Source organism: Lissotriton helveticus, chromosome 7, assembly GCF_964261635.1.
Source record: "Lissotriton helveticus chromosome 7, aLisHel1.1, whole genome shotgun sequence".
Classification (NCBI taxonomy): Eukaryota; Metazoa; Chordata; class Amphibia; order Caudata; family Salamandridae; genus Lissotriton; species Lissotriton helveticus.
In genome coordinates this window covers 1285291981-1285313226 of record NC_136068.1, presented here as the reverse complement: position 1 = coordinate 1285313226, position 21246 = coordinate 1285291981, and the positions used below count along the sequence as shown (strand labels likewise).

General features: G+C 49.9%; 1 long non-coding RNA gene across 1 annotated transcript in view; it reads left to right on the top strand.

The window, feature by feature from the left end:
- The first annotated feature begins 214 nt into the window (after positions 1-214).
- LOC144767343 (uncharacterized) overlaps positions 215-21246 on the top strand; it is a 226953-nt gene continuing 205921 nt past the window's right edge. The window contains exon 1 of the long non-coding RNA XR_013598156.1: positions 215-340. This is a non-coding gene — a long non-coding RNA (uncharacterized LOC144767343). The remainder of the gene's footprint in view (positions 341-21246) is intronic.

Below are 21246 nucleotides of genomic sequence, written 5' to 3'. Positions count from 1 at the left end.
GGAAGCGGTAGGTTGTGGTGTACTAGTTAACATCAATGTTTGTGGTGTTCCCATTGCCCACTCGTCGACTTCATCATCACGCTCAGCAGCTTGTCGGGCTAGGGTCAAAATGTCTGTTTGCTGCATGCCCGCTGGGGCTTCAGTGACGTTAGTGATGATGACTGCGTCGTCGTCGTGAGAGTCTTCAGCAGCAGGAGTATACGCCACTTCTTGTTGAGCGTTATCACACTCCATAACTATGAGAGTTTCGACGACCTTCCTTTTACGCTTAGCTACCTTTGTCAGATCATGGTGTGCCTCCTCAACCTCACTCTCAGACGGCAGTGGTGCTGGTTCCCAAGTAAGATCCATATCATCAGAAGGAGGTGGGCTTGAAGAAGATGTAGACACCAACACCCTTGATCTTTTCCTTGCTCGGGATGTGGAAGATAATGAATGATCATCAGGAGGAGTGGCTTCCTCGAATGATACCTCGGCTTGATTGTCGATTTCCAGATGTGCCCCTACTTCTGGAGGAACAACTATTGTGGCCACTTGTTGTGCCCCTCCATGCACCTCTGCTTGTTCCTCTCCTTGCGCCGCCTCTCCTTTCACATGTACTTGGGCTTGTACTTGCACATGTGATTGTTGTTGCGGCTGTGGTTGTTCAACACTCGTCAGATGAGTTACAACAACCTGTGTTGATTGAGGGACATTGCTGCTACTTTCTTGTAATGAGCCAACATCACTGGTCGATGGTGGTTGAACAACTATACTGGCGGCCTCTGCAGCACTCAAGGGCTTGGACCTAAGTTGGCGTGGTGGTGGCACTGAGCCCAATGGAGCGGGGGTGCTGCTCCCAGCTTGGTCCCCAGCAGATCCGGCTGCTGCTGCAGGCGTACTTTTTTTTTTATTCCCAAAAAATGTGGCGGGCGGCACACCAGTCTGCTTGGTAACTTGCTTCTTCTGCTCCTTTCTGGCATCTTTCTTGCTAGAGGAGCTACGGGGAACTTTTTTTGGGGCCATCTTCTTCAGATGTCACTCTGAACAGCAGGCCGCAGTTGCACAAGTTGCAGAGTTGTCTGTGGCCACACATGACGTTGTGCTGCACACACCGCAGCAGGACTTCTTCCTGGCACTGGTGGTTCTCTTGTGCACCTACAAGCAATGGAAGACAGAGGAACATCAGTTATACACACCCCAAAAAGTCAAAAAAACACACAAACTTCTGCACAATCCCAGCCCATCCATGGCCTCAAAGGTGTTTAAATTCAAGAAGACACCCCACAGAAAGACTAGGCCCATGCACCACTCACTACCCCTGGGTAAAAGGCCCCACCAGCAGCCCCAAAAAAACGACAAACAACACACAAAATTCTGCACAATCCCAGCCCATCCATGGCCTCAATGGTGTTTAAATTCAAGAAGACACCCCACAGAAAGACTAGGCCCATGCACCACTCACTACCCCTGGGCATAATGGATGAAAGCTAGGCAAAATGGGTGCAGGCCTCAGACACTGCCTCTCTTCAAAATGGCCCCTTGAACCCCAAGCACATGTTGCCTGTACCAGCACTCAAGATGGCCACCACCACCACCCACATGGCCAGTCCACATCAATAGTACACCCCAAAAAAAAAAAGGAAAACACACAAACATCACCACAATCCAATGCCATCCAGGATGTTTACATTAAAGAGAGTGAGACCCCACAGGCAGACTCAGTCCATGCACCACTACCCCTGGGCAAAAGGCCCCACCAGCAGCCCCAAAAAAATCGACAAAAAACACAAAATTCAGCACAATCCCAGCCCATCCATGGCCTCAATGGTGTTTAAATTCAAGAAGACACCCCACAGAAAGACTAGGCCCATGCACCACTCACTACCCCTGGGCAAAAGGCCCCACCAGCAGCCCCAAAAAAACGACAAAAAACACAAAATTCAGCACAATCCCAGCCCATCCATGGCCTCAATGGTGTTTAAATTCAAGAAGACACCCCACAGAAAGACTAGGCCCATGCACCACTCACTACCCCTGAGCAAAAGGCCCCATCAGCAGCCCCCAAAAAACCGACAAAAAACACACAAAATTCTGCACAATCCCAGCCCATCCATGGCCTCAATGGTGTTTAAATTCAAGAAGACACCCCACAGAAAGACTAGGCCCATGCACCACTCACTACCCCTGGGCATAATGGATAAAAGCTAGGCAAAATGGGTGCAGGCCTCAGACACTGCCTCTCTTCAAAATGGCCCCTTGAACCCCAAGCACATGTTGCCTGTACCAGCACTCAAGATGGCCACCACCACCACCCACATGGCCAGTCCACATCAACAGTACACCCCAAAAAAAAACCGAAAAACACACAAAAATCACCACAATCCAATGCCATCCAGGATGTTTACATTAAAGAGAGTGAGACCCCACAGGCAGACTCAGTCCATGCACCACTACCCCTGGGCAAAAGGCCCCACCAGCAGCCCCAAAAAAATCGACAAAAACCACAAAATTCAGCACAATCCCAGCCCATCCATGGCCTCAATGGTGTTTAAATTCAAGAAGACACCCCACAGAAAGACTAGGCCCATGCACCACTCACTACCCCTGGGCAAAAGGCCCCACAAGCAGCCCCAAAAAAACGACAAAAAACACACAAAATTCTGCACAATCCCCGCCCATCCATGGCCTCAATGGTGTTTAAATTCAAGAAGACACCCCACAGAAAGACTAGGCCCATGCACCACTCACTACCCCTGGGCATAATGGATGAAAGCTAGGCAAAATGGGTGCAGGCCTCAGACACTGCCTCTCTTCAAAATGGCCCCTTGAACCCCAAGCACATGTTGCCTGTACCAGCACTCAAGATGGCCACCACCACCACCCACATGGCCAGTCCACATCAACAGTACACCCCCAAAAAAAACGAAAAACACACAAAAATCACCACGATCCAATGCCATCCAGGATGTTTACATTAAAGAGAGTGAGACCCCACAGGCAGACTCAGTCCAGGCACCACTACCCCTGGGCAAAAGGCCCCACCAGCAGCCCCAAAGAAATCGACAAAAACCACAAAATTCAGCACAATCCCAGCCCATCCATGGCCTCAATGGTGTTTAAATTCAAGAAGACACCCCACAGAAAGACTAGGCCCATGCACCACTCACTACCCCTGGGCAAAAGGCCCCACCAGCAGCCCCAAAAAAACGACAAAAACCACAAAATTCAGCACAATCCCAGCCCATCCATGGCCTCAATGGTGTTTAAATTCAAGAAGACACCCCACAGAAAGACTAGGCCCATGCACCACTCACTACCCCTGAGCAAAAGGCCCCACCAGCAGCCCAAAAAAACGACAGAAAACACACAAAATTCTGCACAATCCCAGCCCTTCCATGGCCTCAATGGTGTTTAAATTCAAGAAGACAGCCCACAGAAAGACTAGGCCCATGCACCACTCACTACCCCTGGGCATAATGGATGAAAGCTAGGCAAAATGGGTGCAGGCCTCAGACACTGCCTCTCTTCAAAATGGCCCCTTGAACCCCAAGCACATGTTGCCTGTACCAGCACTCAAGATGGCCACCACCACCACCCACATGGCCAGTCCACATCAACAGTACACCCCCAAAAAAAACGAAAAACACACAAAAATCACCACGATCCAATGCCATCCAGGATGTTTACATTAAAGAGAGTGAGACCCCACAGGCAGACTCAGTCCAGGCACCACTACCCCTGGGCAAAAGGCCCCACCAGCAGCCCCAAAGAAATCGACAAAAACCACAAAATTCAGCACAATCCCAGCCCATCCATGGCCTCAATGGTGTTTAAATTCAAGAAGACACCCCACAGAAAGACTAGGCCCATGCACCACTCACTACCCCTGGGCAAAAGGCCCCACCAGCAGCCCCAAAAAAACGACAAAAACCACAAAATTCAGCACAATCCCAGCCCATCCATGGCCTCAATGGTGTTTAAATTCAAGAAGACACCCCACAGAAAGACTAGGCCCATGCACCACTCACTACCCCTGAGCAAAAGGCCCCACCAGCAGCCCAAAAAAACGACAGAAAACACACGAAATTCTGCACAATCCCAGCCCTTCCATGGCCTCAATGGTGTTTAAATTCAAGAAGACAGCCCACAGAAAGACTAGGCCCATGCACCACTCACTACCCCTGGGCATAATGGATGAAAGCTAGGCAAAATGGGTGCAGGCCTCAGACACTGCCTCTCTTCAAAATGGCCCCTTGAACCCCAAGCACATGTTGCCTGTACCAGCACTCAAGATGGCCACCACCACCACCCACATGGCCAGTCCACATCAACAGTACACCCCAAAAAAAAAAACGAAAAACACACAAAAATCACCACAATCCAATGCCATCCAGGATGTTTACATTAAAGAGAGTGAGACCCCACAGGCAGACTCAGTCCTTGCACCACTACCCCTGGGCAAAAGGCCCACCAGCAGCCCCAAAACATTCGACAAAAACCACACAATTCAGCACACTCCCAGCCCATCCATGGCCTCAATGGTGTTTAAATTCAAGAAGACACCCCACAGAAAGACCAGGCCCATGCACCACTCACTACCCCTGGGCAAAAGGCCCCACAAGCAGCCCCAAAAAAACGACAAAAAACACACAAAATTCTGCACAATCCCCGCCCATCCATGGCCTCAATGGTGTTTAAATTCAAGAAGACACCCCACAGAAAGACTAGGCCCAGGCACCACTCACTACCCCTGGGCATAATGGATGAAAGCTAGGCAAAATGGGTGCAGGCCTCAGACACTGCCTCTCTTCAAAATGGCACCTTGAACCCCAAGCACATGTTGCCTGTACCAGCACTCAAGATGGCCACCACCACCACCCACATGGCCAGTCCACATCAACAGTACACCCCCAAAAAAAACGAAAAACACACAAAAATCACCACGATCCAATGCCATCCAGGATGTTTACATTAAAGAGAGTGAGACCCCACAGGCAGACTCAGTCCAGGCACCACTACCCCTGGGCAAAAGGCCCCACCAGCAGCCCCAAAGAAATCGACAAAAACCACAAAATTCAGCACAATCCCAGCCCATCCATGGCCTCAATGGTGTTTAAATTCAAGAAGACACCCCACAGAAAGACTAGGCCCATGCACCACTCACTACCCCTGGGCAAAAGGCCCCACCAGCAGCCCCAAACAAACGACAAAAACCACAAAATTCAGCACAATCCCAGCCCATCCATGGCCTCAATGGTGTTTAAATTCAAGAAGACACCCCACAGAAAGACTAGGCCCATGCACCACTCACTACCCCTGAGCAAAAGGCCCCACCAGCAGCCCAAAAAAACGACAGAAAACACACAAAATTCTGCACAATCCCAGCCCTTCCATGGCCTCAATGGTGTTTAAATTCAAGAAGACAGCCCACAGAAAGACTAGGCCCATGCACCACTCACTACCCCTGGGCATAATGGATGAAAGCTAGGCAAAATGGGTGCAGGCCTCAGACACTGCCTCTCTTCAAAATGGCCCCTTGAACCCCAAGCACATGTTGCCTGTACCAGCACTCAAGATGGCCACCACCACCACCCACATGGCCAGTCCACATCAACAGTACACCCCCAAAAAAAACGAAAAACACACAAAAATCAGCACGATCCAATGCCATCCAGGATGTTTACATTAAAGAGAGTGAGACCCCACAGGCAGACTCAGTCCAGGCACCACTACCCCTGGGCAAAAGGCCCCACCAGCAGCCCCAAAGAAATCGACAAAAACCACAAAATTCAGCACAATCCCAGCCCATCCATGGCCTCAATGGTGTTTAAATTCAAGAAGACACCCCACAGAAAGACTAGGCCCATGCACCACTCACTACCCCTGGGCAAAAGGCCCCACCAGCAGCCCCAAAAAAACGACAAAAACCACAAAATTCAGCACAATCCCAGCCCATCCATGGCCTCAATGGTGTTTAAATTCAAGAAGACACCCCACAGAAAGACTAGGCCCATGCACCACTCACTACCCCTGAGCAAAAGGCCCCACCAGCAGCCCAAAAAAACGACAGAAAACACACAAAATTCTGCACAATCCCAGCCCTTCCATGGCCTCAATGGTGTTTAAATTCAAGAAGACAGCCCACAGAAAGACTAGGCCCATGCACCACTCACTACCCCTGGGCATAATGGATGAAAGCTAGGCAAAATGGGTGCAGGCCTCAGACACTGCCTCTCTTCAAAATGGCCCCTTGAACCCCAAGCACATGTTGCCTGTACCAGCACTCAAGATGGCCACCACCACCACCCACATGGCCAGTCCACATCAACAGTACACCCCAAAAAACAAAACGAAAAACACACAAAAATCACCACAATCCAATGCCATCCAGGATGTTTACATTAAAGAGAGTGAGACCCCACAGGCAGACTCAGTCCTTGCACCACTACCCCTGGGCAAAAGGCCCACCAGCAGCCCCAAAACATTCGACAAAAACCACACAATTCAGCACACTCCCAGCCCATCCATGGCCTCAATGGTGTTTAAATTCAAGAAGACACCCCACAGAAAGACCAGGCCCATGCACCACTCACTACCCCTGGGCAAAAGGCCCCACAAGCAGCCCCAAAAAAACGACAAAAAACACACAAAATTCTGCACAATCCCCGCCCATCCATGGCCTCAATGGTGTTTAAATTCAAGAAGACACCCCACAGAAAGACTAGGCCCAGGCACCACTCACTACCCCTGGGCATAATGGATGAAAGCTAGGCAAAATGGGTGCAGGCCTCAGACACTGCCTCTCTTCAAAATGGCCCCTTGAACACCAAGCACATGTTGTCTGTACCAGCACTCAAGATGGCCACCACCACCACCCACATGGCCAGTCCACATCAACAGTACACCCCAAAAAATAAACGAAAAACACACAAAAATCACCACGATCCAATGCCATCCAGCATGTTTACATTAAAGAGAGTGAGACCCCACAGGCAGACTCAGTCCATGCACCACTACCCCTGGGCAAAAGGCCCCACCAGCAGCCCCCAAAAAACGACAAAAAACACACAAAATTCTGCACAATCCCAACCCATCCATGGCCTCAATGGTGTTTAAATTCAAGAAGACACCCCACAGAAAGACTAGGCCTATGCACCACTCACTACCCCTGGGCATAATGGATAAAAGCTAGGCAAAATGGGTGCAGGCCTCAGACACTGCCTCTCTTCAAAATGGCCCCTTGAACCCCAAGCACATGTTGCCTGTACCAGCACTCAAGATGGCCACCACCACCACCCACATGGCCAGTCCACATCAACAGTACACCCCAAAAAAAAACGAAAAACACACAAACATCACCACAATCCAATGCCATCCAGGATGTTTACATTAAAGAGAGTGAGACCCCACAGGCAGACTCAGTCCATGCACCACTACCCCTGGGCAAAAGGCCCCACCAGCAGCCCCAAATAAATCGACAAAAAACACAAAATTCAGCACAATCCCAACCCATCCATGGCCTCAATGGTGTTTAAATTCAAGAAGACACCCCACAGAAAGACTAGGCCCATGCACCACTCACTACCCCTGGGCAAAAGGCCCCACCAGCAGCCCCAAAAAAACGACAAAAAACACAAAATTCAGCACAATCCCAGCCCATCCATGGCCTCAATGGTGTTTAAATTCAAGAAGACACCCCACAGAAAGACTAGGCCCATGCACCACTCACTACCCCTGAGCAAAAGGCCCCATCAGCAGCCCCCAAAAAACGACAAAAAACACACAAAATTCTGCACAATCCCAGCCCATCCATGGCCTCAATGGTGTTTAAATTCAAGAAGACACCCCACAGAAAGACTAGGCCCATGCACCACTCACTACCCCTGGGCATAATGGATAAAAGCTAGGCAAAATGGGTGCAGGCCTCAGACACTGCCTCTCTTCAAAATGGCCCCTTGAACCCCAAGCACATGTTGCCTGTACCAGCACTCAAGATGGCCACCACCACCACCCACATGGCCAGTCCACATCAACAGTACACCCCAAAAAAAACCCGAAAAACACACAAAAATCACCACAATCCAATGCCATCCAGGATGTTTACATTAAAGAGAGTGAGACCCCACAGGCAGACTCAGTCCATGCACCACTACCCCTGGGCAAAAGGCCCCACCAGCAGCCCCAAAAAAATCGACAAAAACCACAAAATTCAGCACAATCCCAGCCCATCCATGGCCTCAATGGTGTTTAAATTCAAGAAGACACCCCACAGAAAGACTAGGCCCATGCACCACTCACTACCCCTGGGCAAAAGGCCCCACAAGCAGCCCCAAAAAAACGACAAAAAACACACAAAATTCTGCACAATCCCCGCCCATCCATGGCCTCAATGGTGTTTAAATTCAAGAAGACACCCCACAGAAAGACTAGGCCCATGCACCACTCACTACCCCTGGGAATAATGGATGAAAGCTAGGCAAAATGGGTGCAGGCCTCAGACACTGCCTCTCTTCAAAATGGCCCCTTGAACCCCAAGCACATGTTGCCTGTACCAGCACTCAAGATGGCCACCACCACCACCCACATGGCCAGTCCACATCAACAGTACACCCCCAAAAAAAACGAAAAACACACAAAAATCACCACGATCCAATGCCATCCAGGATGTTTACATTAAAGAGAGTGAGACCCCACAGGCAGACTCAGTCCAGGCACCACTACCCCTGGGCAAAAGGCCCCACCAGCAGCCCCAAAGAAATCGACAAAAACCACAAAATTCAGCACAATCCCAGCCCATCCATGGCCTCAATGGTGTTTAAATTCAAGAAGACACCCCACAGAAAGACTAGGCCCATGCACCACTCACTACCCCTGGGCAAAAGGCCCCACCAGCAGCCCCCAAAAAACGACAAAAACCACAAAATTCAGCACAATCCCAGCCCATCCATGGCCTCAATGGTGTTTAAATTCAAGAAGACACCCCACAGAAAGACTAGGCCCATGCACCACTCACTACCCCTGAGCAAAAGGCCCCACCAGCAGCCCAAAAAAAACGACAGAAAACACACAAAATTCTGCACAATCCCAGCCCTTCCATGGCCTCAATGGTGTTTAAATTCAAGAAGACAGCCCACAGAAAGACTAGGCCCATGCACCACTCACTACCCCTGGGCATAATGGATAAAAGCTAGGCAAAATGGGTGCAGGCCTCAGACACTGCCTCTCTTCAAAATGGCCCCTTGAACCCCAAGCACATGTTGCCTGTACCAGCACTCAAGATGGCCACCACCACCACCCACATGGCCAGTCCACATCAACAGTACACCCCAAAAAAAAAACGAAAAACACACAAACATCACCACAATCCAATGCCATCCAGGATGTTTACATTAAAGAGAGTGAGACCCCACAGGCAGACTCAGTCCATGCACCACTACCCCTGGGCAAAAGGCCCCACCAGCAGCCCCAAAAAAATCGACAAAAAACACAAAATTCAGCACAATCCCAACCCATCCATGGCCTCAATGGTGTTTAAATTCAAGAAGACACCCCACAGAAAGACTAGGCCCATGCACCACTCACTACCCCTGGGCAAAAGGCCCCACCAGCAGCCCCAAAAAAACGACAAAAAACACAAAATTCAGCACAATCCCAGCCCATCCATGGCCTCAATGGTGTTTAAATTCAAGAAGACACCCCACAGAAAGACTAGGCCCATGCACCACTCACTACCCCTGAGCAAAAGGCCCCACAAGCAGCCCAAAAAAAACGACAGAAAACACACAAAATTCTGCACAATCCCAGCCCTTCCATGGCCTCAATGGTGTTTAAATTCAAGAAGACACCCCACAGAAAGACTAGGCCCATGCACCACTCACTACCCCTGGGCATAATGGATGAAAGCTAGGCAAAATGGGTGCAGGCCTCAGACACTGCCTCTCTTCAAAATGGCCCCTTAAACCCCAAGCACATGTTGCCTGTACCAGCACTCAAGATGGCCACCACCACCACCCACATGGCCAGTCCACATCAACAGTACACCCCAAAAAAAAAACGAAAAACACACAAAAATCACCACAATCCAATGCCATCCAGGATGTTTACATTAAAGAGAGTGAGACCCCACAGGCAGACTCAGTCCTTGCACCACTACCCCTGGGCAAAAGGCCCACCAGCAGCCCCAAAACAATCGACAAAAACCACACAATTCAGCACACTCCCAGCCCATCCATGGCCTCAATGGTGTTTAAATTCAAGAAGACACCCCACAGGAAGACTAGGCCCATGCACCACTCACTACCCCTGGGCAAAAGGCCCCACAAGCAGCCCCAAAAAAACGACAAAAAACACACAAAATTCTGCACAATCCCCGCCCATCCATGGCCTCAATGGTGTTTAAATTCAAGAAGACACCCCACAGAAAGACTAGGCCCAGGCACCACTCACTACCCCTGGGCATAATGGATGAAAGCTAGGCAAAATGGGTGCAGGCCTCAGACACTGCCTCTCTTCAAAATGGCCCCTTGAACACCAAGCACATGTTGTCTGTACCAGCACTCAAGATGGCCACCACCACCACCCACATGGCCAGTCCACATCAACAGTACACCCCAAAAAAAAAACGAAAAACACACAAAAATCACCACGATCCAATGCCATCCAGCATGTTTACATTAAAGAGAGTGAGACCCCACAGGCAGACTCAGTCCATGCACCACTACCCCTGGGCAAAAGGCCCCACCAGCAGCCCCCAAAAAACGACAAAAAACACACAAAATTCTGCACAATCCCAACCCATCCATGGCCTCAATGGTGTTTAAATTCAAGAAGACACCCCACAGAAAGACTAGGCCTATGCACCACTCACTACCCCTGGGCATAATGGATAAAAGCTAGGCAAAATGGGTGCAGGCCTCAGACACTGCCTCTCTTCAAAATGGCCCCTTGAACCCCAAGCACATGTTGCCTGTACCAGCACTCAAGATGGCCACCACCACCACCCACATGGCCAGTCCACATCAACAGTACACCCCCAAAAAAAACGAAAAACACACAAACATCACCACAATCCAATGCCATCCAGGATGTTTACATTAAAGAGAGTGAGACCCCACAGGCAGACTCAGTCCATGCACCACTACCCCTGGGCAAAAGGCCCCACCAGCAGCCCCAAATAAATCGACAAAAAACACAAAATTCAGCACAATCCCAACCCATCCATGGCCTCAATGGTGTTTAAATTCAAGAAGACACCCCACAGAAAGACTAGGCCCATGCACCACTCACTACCCCTGGGCAAAAGGCCCCACCAGCAGCCCCAAAAAAACGACAAAAAACACAAAATTCAGCACAATCCCAGCCCATCCATGGCCTCAATGGTGTTTAAATTCAAGAAGACACCCCACAGAAAGACTAGGCCCATGCACCACTCACTACCCCTGAGCAAAAGGCCCCATCAGCAGCCCCCAAAAAACGACAAAAAACACACAAAATTCTGCACAATCCCAGCCCATCCATGGCCTCAATGGTGTTTAAATTCAAGAAGACACCCCACAGAAAGACTAGGCCCATGCACCACTCACTACCCCTGGGCATAATGGATAAAAGCTAGGCAAAATGGGTGCAGGCCTCAGACACTGCCTCTCTTCAAAATGGCCCCTTGAACCCCAAGCACATGTTGCCTGTACCAGCACTCAAGATGGCCACCACCACCACCCACATGGCCAGTCCACATCAACATTACACCCCAAAAAAAAAACGAAAAACACACAAAAATCACCACAATCCAATGCCATCCAGGATGTTTACATTAAAGAGAGTGAGACCCCACAGGCAGACTCAGTCCATGCACCACTACCCCTGGGCAAAAGGCCCCACCAGCAGCCCCCAAAAAAACGACAAAAACCACACAATTCAGCACAATCCCAGCCCATCCATGGCCTCAATGGTGTTTAAATTCAAGAAGACACCCCACAGAAAGACTAGGCCCATGGACCACTCACTACCCCTCGGCAAAAGGCCCCACAAGCAGCCCCAAAAAAACGACAAAAAACACACAAAATTCTGCACAATCCCCGCCCATCCATGGCCTCAATGGTGTTTAAATTCAAGAAGACACCCCACAGAAAGACTAGGCCCATGCACCACTCACTACCCCTGGGCAAAAGGCCCCACCAGCAGCCCCAAAAAAACGACAAAAAACACAAAATTCAGCACAATCCCAGCCCATCCATGGCCTCAATGGTGTTTAAATTCAAGAAGACACCCCACAGAAAGACTAGGCCCATGCACCACTCACTACCCCTGAGCAAAAGGCCCCATCAGCAGCCCCCAAAAAACGACAAAAAACACACAAAATTCTGCACAATCCCAGCCCATCCATGGCCTCAATGGTGTTTAAATTCAAGAAGACACCCCACAGAAAGACTAGGCCCATGCACCACTCACTACCCCTGGGCATAATGGATAAAAGCTAGGCAAAATGGGTGCAGGCCTCAGACACTGCCTCTCTTCAAAATGGCCCCTTGAACCCCAAGCACATGTTGCCTGTACCAGCACTCAAGATGGCCACCACCACCACCCACATGGCCAGTCCACATCAACAGTACACCCCAAAAAGAAAACCGAAAAACACACAAAAATCACCACAATCCAATGCCATCCAGGATGTTTACATTAAAGAGAGTGAGACCCCACAGGCAGACTCAGTCCATGCACCACTACCCCTGGGCAAAAGGCCCCACCAGCAGCCCCAAAAAAATCGACAAAAACCACAAAATTCAGCACAATCCCAGCCCATCCATGGCCTCAATGGTGTTTAAATTCAAGAAGACACCCCACAGAAAGACTAGGCCCATGCACCACTCACTACCCCTGGGCAAAAGGCCCCACAAGCAGCCCCAAAAAAACGACAAAAAACACACAAAATTCTGCACAATCCCCGCCCATCCATGGCCTCAATGGTGTTTAAATTCAAGAAGACACCCCACAGAAAGACTAGGCCCATGCACCACTCACTACCCCTGGGCATAATGGATGAAAGCTAGGCAAAATGGGTGCAGGCCTCAGACACTGCCTCTCTTCAAAATGGCCCCTTGAACCCCAAGCACATGTTGCCTGTACCAGCACTCAAGATGGCCACCACCACCACCCACATGGCCAGTCCACATCAACAGTACACCCCCAAAAAAAACGAAAAACACACAAAAATCACCACGATCCAATGCCATCCAGGATGTTTACATTAAAGAGAGTGAGACCCCACAGGCAGACTCAGTCCAGGCACCACTACCCCTGGGCAAAAGGCCCCACCAGCAGCCCCAAAGAAATCGACAAAAACCACAAAATTCAGCACAATCCCAGCCCATCCATGGCCTCAATGGTGTTTAAATTCAAGAAGACACCCCACAGAAAGACTAGGCCCATGCACCACTCACTACCCCTGGGCAAAAGGCCCCACCAGCAGCCCCAAAAAAACGACAAAAACCACAAAATTCAGCACAATCCCAGCCCATCCATGGCCTCAATGGTGTTTAAATTCAAGAAGACACCCCACAGAAAGACTAGGCCCATGCACCACTCACTACCCCTGAGCAAAAGGCCCCACCAGCAGCCCAAAAAAAACGACAGAAAACACACAAAATTCTGCACAATCCCAGCCCTTCCATGGCCTCAATGGTGTTTAAATTCAAGAAGACAGCCCACAGAAAGACTAGGCCCATGCACCACTCACTACCCCTGGGCATAATGGATGAAAGCTAGGCAAAATGGGTGCAGGCCTCAGACACTGCCTCTCTTCAAAATGGCCCCTTGAACCCCAAGCACATGTTGCCTGTACCAGCACTCAAGATGGCCACCACCACCACCCACATGGCCAGTCCACATCAACAGTACACCCCAAAAAAAAAAAAGAAAAACACACAAAAATCACCACAATCCAATGCCATCCAGGATGTTTACATTAAAGCGAGTGAGACCCCACAGGCAGACTCAGTCCTTGCACCACTACCCCTGGGCAAAAGGCCCACCAGCAGCCCCAAAACAATCGACAAAAACCACACAATTCAGCACACTCCCAGCCCATCCATGGCCTCAATGGTATTTAAATTCAAGAAGACACCCCACAGAAAGACTAGGCCCATGCACCACTCACTACCCCTGGGCAAAAGGCCCCACAAGCAGCCCCAAAAAAACGACAAAAAACACACAAAATTCTGCACAATCCCCGCCCATCCATGGCCTCAATGGTGTTTAAATTCAAGAAGACACCCCACAGAAAGACTAGGCCCAGGCACCACTCACTACCCCTGGGCATAATGGATGAAAGCTAGGCAAAATGGGTGCAGGCCTCAGACACTGCCTCTCTTCAAAATGGCCCCTTGAACACCAAGCACATGTTGTCTGTACCAGCACTCAAGATGGCCACCACCACCACCCACATGGCCAGTCCACATCAACAGTACACCCCAAAAAATAAACGAAAAACACACAAAAATCACCACGATCCAATGCCATCCAGCATGTTTACATTAAAGAGAGTGAGACCCCACAGGCAGACTCAGTCCATGCACCACTACCCCTGGGCAAAAGGCCCCACCAGCAGCCCCCAAAAAACGACAAAAAACACACAAAATTCTGCACAATCCCAACCCATTCATGGCCTCAATGGTGTTTAAATTCAAGAAGACACCCCACAGAAAGACTAGGCCTATGCACCACTCACTACCCCTGGGCATAATGGATAAAAGCTAGGCAAAATGGGTGCAGGCCTCAGACACTGCCTCTCTTCAAAATGGCCCCTTGAACCCCAAGCACATGTTGCCTGTACCAGCACTCAAGATGGCCACCACCACCACCCACATGGCCAGTCCACATCAACAGTACACCCCCAAAAAAAACGAAAAACACACAAACATCACCACAATCCAATGCCATCCAGGATGTTTACATTAAAGAGAGTAAGACCCCACAGGCAGACTCAGTCCATGCACCACTACCCCTGGGCAAAAGGCCCCACCAGCAGCCCCAAATAAATCGACAAAAAACACAAAATTCAGCACAATCCCAACCCATCCATGGCCTCAATGGTGTTTAAATTCAAGAAGACACCCCACAGAAAGACTAGGCCCATGCACCACTCACTACCCCTGGGCAAAAGGCCCCACCAGCAGCCCCAAAAAAACGACAAAAAACACAAAATTCTGCACAATCCCAACCCATCCATGGCCTCAATGGTGTTTAAATTCAAGAAGACACCCCACAGAAAGACTAGGCCTATGCACCACTCACTACCCCTGGGCATAATGGATAAAAGCTAGGCAAAATGGGTGCAGGCCTCAGACACTGCCTCTCTTCAAAATGGCCCCTCGAACCCCAAGCACATGTTGCCTGTACCAGCACTCAAGATGGCCACCACCACCACCCACATGGCCAGTCCACATCATTATTACACCCCAAAAAAAACCCGAAAAACACACAAAAATCACCACAATCCAATGCCATCCAGGATGTTTACATTAAAGAGAGTGAGACCCCACAGGCAGACTCAGTCCATGCACCACTACCCCTGGGCAAAAGGCCCCACCAGCAGCCCCCAAAAAAACGACAAAAACCACAAAATTCAGCACAATCCCAGCCCATCCATGGCCTCAATGGTGTTTAAATTCAAGAAGACACCCCACAGAAAGACTAGGCCCATGCACCACTCACTACCCCTGGGCAAAAGGCCCCACAAGCAGCCCCAAAAAAACGACAAAAACACACAAAATTCTGCACAATCCCCGCCCATCCATGGCCTCAATGGTGTTTAAATTCAAGAAGACATCCCACAGAAAGACTAGGCCCATGCACCACTCACTACCCCTGGGCATAATGGATGAAAGCTAGGCAAAATGGGTGCAGGCCTCAGACACTGCCTCTCTTCAAAATGGCCCCTTGAACCCCAAGCACATGTTGCCTGTACCAGCACTCAAGATGGCCACCACCACCACCCACATGGCCAGTCCACATCAACAGTACACCCCAAAAAAACAACGAAAAACACACAAAAATCACCACGATCCAATGCCATCCAGGATGTTTACATTAAAGAGAGTGAGACCCCACAGGCAGACTCAGTCCAGGCACCACTACCCCTGGGCAAAAGGCCCCACCAGCAGCCCCAAAGAAATCGACAAAAACCACAAAATTCAGCACAATCCCAGCCCATCCATGGCCTCAATGGTGTTTAAATTCAAGAAGACACCCCACAGAAAGACTAGGCCCATGCACCACTCACTACCCCTGGGCAAAAGGCCCCACCAGCAGCCCCAAAAAAACGACAAAAACCACAAAATTCAGCACAATCCCAGCCCATCCATGGCCTCAATGGTGTTTAAATTCAAGAAGACACCCCACAGAAAGACTAGGCCCATGCACCACTCACTACCCCTGAGCAAAAGGCCCCACCAGCAGCCCAAAAAAAACGACAGAAAACACACAAAATTCTGCACAATCCCAGCCCTTCCATGGCCTCAATGGTGTTTAAATTCAAGAAGACACCCCACAGAAAGACTAGGCCCATGCACCACTCACTACCCCTGGGCATAATGGATGAAAGCTAGGCAAAATGGGTGCAGGCCTCAGACACTGCCTCTCTTCAAAATGGCCCCTTGAACCCCAAGCACATGTTGCCTGTACCAGCACTCAAGATGGCCACCACCACCACCCACATGGCCAGTCCACATCAACAGTACACCCCAAAAAAAAAACGAAAAACACACAAAAATCACCACAATCCAATGCCATCCAGGATGTTTACATTAAAGAGAGTGAGACCCCACAGGCAGACTCAGTCCTTGCACCACTACCCCTGGGCAAAAGGCCCACCAGCAGCCCCAAAACAATCGACAAAAACCACACAATTCAGCACACTCCCAGCCCATCCATGGCCTCAATGGTGTTTAAATTCAAGAAGACACCCCACAGAAAGACTAGGCCCATGCACCACTCACTACCCCTGGGCAAAAGGCCCCACAAGCAGCCCCAAAAAAACGACAAAAAACACACAAAATTCTGCACAATCCCCGCCCATCCATGGCCTCAATGGTGTTTAAATTCAAGAAGACACCCCACAGAAAGACTAGGCCCAGGCACCACTCACTACCCCTGGGCATAATGGATGAAAGCTAGGCAAAATGGGTGCAGGCCTCAGACACTGCCTCTCTTCAAAATGGCCCCTTGAACCCCAAGCACATGTTGCCTGTACCAGCACTCAAGATGGCCACCACCACCACCCACATGGCCAGTCCACATCAACAGTACACCCCAAAAAAAAAACGAAAAACACACAAAAATCACCACGATCCAATGCCATCCAGGATGTTTACATTAAAGAGAGTGAGACCCCACAGGCAGACTCAGTCCAGGCACCACTACCCCTGGGCAAAAGGCCCCACCAGCAGCCCCAAAGAAATCGACAAAAACCACAAAATTCAGCACAATCCCAGCCCATCCATGGCCTCAATGGTGTTTAAATTCAAGAAGACACCCCACAGAAAGACTAGGCCCATGCACCACTCACTACCCCTGGGCAAAAGGCCCCACCAGCAGCCCCAAAAAAACGACAAAAAACACAAAATTCAGCACAATCCCAGCCCATCCATGGCCTCAATGGTGTTTAAATTCAAGAAGACACCCCACAGAAAGACTAGGCCCATGCACCACTCACTACCCCTGAGCAAAAGGCCCCACCAGCAGCCCAAAAAAACGACAGAAAACACACAAAATTCTGCACAATCCCAGCCCTTCCATGGCCTCAATGGTGTTTAAATTCAAGAAGACACCCCACAGAAAGACTAGGCCCATGCACCACTCACTACCCCTGGGCATAATGGATGAAAGCTAGGCAAAATGGGTGCAGGCCTCAGACACTGCCTCTCTTCAAAATGGCCCCTTGAACCCCAAGCACATGTTGCCTGTACCAGCACTCAAGATGGCCACCACCACCACCCACATGGCCAGTCCACATCAACAGTACACCCCAAAAAAAAAACGAAAAACACACAAAAATCACCACAATCCAATGCCATCCAGGATGTTTACATTAAAGAGAGTGAGACCCCACAGGCAGACTCAGTCCTTTCACCACTACCCCTGGGCAAAAGGCCCACCAGCAGCCCCAAAACAATCGACAAAAACCACACAATTCAGCACACTCCCAGCCCATCCATGGCCTCAATGGTGATTAAATTCAAGAAAACACCCCACAGAAAGACTAGGCCCATGCACCACTCACTACCCCTGGGCAAAAGGCCCCACAAGCAGCCCCAAAAAAACGACAAAAAACACACAAAATTCTGCACAATCCCCGCCCATCCATGGCCTCAATGGTGTTTAAATTCAAGAAGACACCCCACAGAAAGACTAGGCCCAGGCACCACTCACTACCCCTGGGCATAATGGATGAAAGCTAGGCAAAATGGGTGCAGGCCTCAGACACTGCCTCTCTTCAAAATGGCCCCTTGAACACCAAGCACATGTTGTCTGTACCAGCACTCAAGATGGCCACCACCACCACCCACATGGCCAGTCCACATCAACAGTACACCCCAAAAAATAAACGAAAAACACACAAAAATCACCACGATCCAATGCCATCCAGCATGTTTACATTAAAGAGAGTGAGACTCCACAGGCAGACTCAGTCCATGCACCACTACCCCTGGGCAAAAGGCCCCACCAGCAGCCCCAAAAAAAATCGACAATAACCACAAAATTCAGCACAATCCCAGCCCATCCATGGCCTCAAAGGTGTTTAAATTTAAGAAGACACCCCACAGAAAGACTAGGCCCATGCACCACTCACTACCCCTGGGCAAAAGGCCCCACCAGCAGCCCCAACAAAACGACAAAAAACACAAAATTCCTCCCAATCCCAGCCCATCCATGGCCTCAATGGTGTTTAAATTCAAGAAGACACCCCACAGAAAGACTAAGCCCATGCACCACTCACTACCCCTGGGCAAAAGGCCCCACCAGCAGCCCCAAAAAAACGACAAAAACCACAAAATTCAGCACAATCCCAGCCCATCCATGGCCTCAATGGTGTTTAAATTCAAGAAGACACCCCACAGAAAGACTAGGCCCATGCACCACTCACTACCCCTGAGCAAAAGGCCCCATCAGCAGTCCCCAAAAAACGACAAAAAACACACAAAATTCTGCACAATCCCAGCCCATCCATGGCCTCAATGGTGTTTAAATTCAAGAAGACACCCCACAGAAAGACTAGGCCCATGCACCACTCACTACCCCTGGGCATAATGGATAAAAGCTAGGCAAAATGGGTGCAGGCCTCAGACACTGCCTCTCTTCAAAATGGCCCCTTGAACCCCAAGCACATGTTGCCTGTACCAGCACTCAAGATGGCCACCACCACCACCCACATGGCCAGTCCACATCAACAGTACACCCCAAAAAAAAAACGAAAAACACACAAAAATCACCACAATCCAATGCCATCCAGGATGTTTACATTAAAGAGAGTGAGACCCCACAGGCAGACTCAGTCCATGCACCACTACCCCTGGGCAAAAGGCCCCACCAGCAGCCCCAAAAAAATCGACAAAAACCACAAAATTCAGCACAATCCCAGCCCATCCATGGCCTCAATGGTGTTTAAATTCAAGAAGACACCCCACAGAAAGACTAGGCCCATGCACCACTCACTACCCCTGGGCAAAAGGCCCCACAAGCAGCCCCAAAAAAACGACAAAAAACACACAAAATTCTGCACAATCCCCGCCCATCCATGGCCTCAATGGTGTTTAAATTCAAGAAGACACCCCACAGAAAGACTAGGCCCATGCACCACTCACTACCCCTGGGCATAATGGATGAAAGCTAGGCAAAATGGGTGCAGGCCTCAGACACTGCCTCTCTTCAAAATGGCCCCTTGAACCCCAAGCACATGTTGCCTGTACCAGCACTCAAGATGGCCACCACCACCACCCACATGGCCAGTCCACATCAACAGTACACCCCAAAAAAAAAATGAAAAACACACAAAAATCACCACGATCCAATGCCATCCAGGATGTTTACATTAAAGAGAGTGAGACCCCACAGGCAGACTCAGTCCAGGCACCACTACCCCTGGGCAAAAGGCCCCACCAGCAGCCCCAAAGAAATCGACAAAAACCACAAAATTCAGCACAATCCCAGCCCATCCATGGCCTCAATGGTGTTTAAATTCAAGAAGACACCCCACAGAAAGACTAGGCCCATGCACCACTCACTACCCCTGCGCAAAAGGCCCCACCAGCAGCCCCAAAAAAACGACAATAACCACAAAATTCAGCACAATCCCAGCCCATCCATGGCCTCAAAGGTGTTTAAATTTAAGAAGACACCCCACAGAAAGACTAGGCCCATGCACCACTCACTACCCCTGGGCAAAAGGCCCCACCAGCAGCCCCAACAAAACGACAAAAAACACAAAATTCATCCCAATCCCAGCCCATCCATGGCCTCAATGGTGTTTAAATTCAAGAAGACACCCCACAGAAAGACTAAGCCCATGCACCACTCACTACCCCTGGGCAAAAGGCCCCACCAGCAGCCCCAAAAAAACGACAAAAACCACAAAATTCAGCACAATCCCAGCCCATCCATGGCCTCAATGGTGTTTAAATTCAAGAAGACACCCCACAGAAAGACTAGGCCCATGCACCACTCACTACCCCTGAGCAAAAGGCCCCATCAGCAGCCCCCAAAAAACGACAAAAAACACACAAAATTCTGCACAATCCCAGCCCATCCATGGCCTCAATGGTGTTTAAATTCAAGAAGACACCCCACAGAAAGACTAGGCCCATGCACCACTCACTACCCCTGGGCATAATGGATAAAAGCTAGGCAAAATGGGTGCAGGCCTCAGACACTGCCTCTCTTCAAAATGGCCCCTTGAACCCCAAGCACATGTTGCCTGTACCAGCACTCAAGATGGCCACCACCACCACCCACATGGCCAGTCCACATCAACAGTACACCCCAAAAAAAAAACGAAAAACACACAAAAATCACCACAATCCAATGCCATCCAGGATGTTTACATTAAAGAGAGTGAGACCCCACAGGCAGACTCAGTCCATGCACCACTACCCCTGGGCAAAAGGCCCCACCAGCAGCCCCAAAAAAATCGACAAAAACCACAAAATTCAGCACAATCCCAGCCCATCCATGGCCTCAATGGTGTTTAAATTCAAGAAGACACCCCACAGAAAG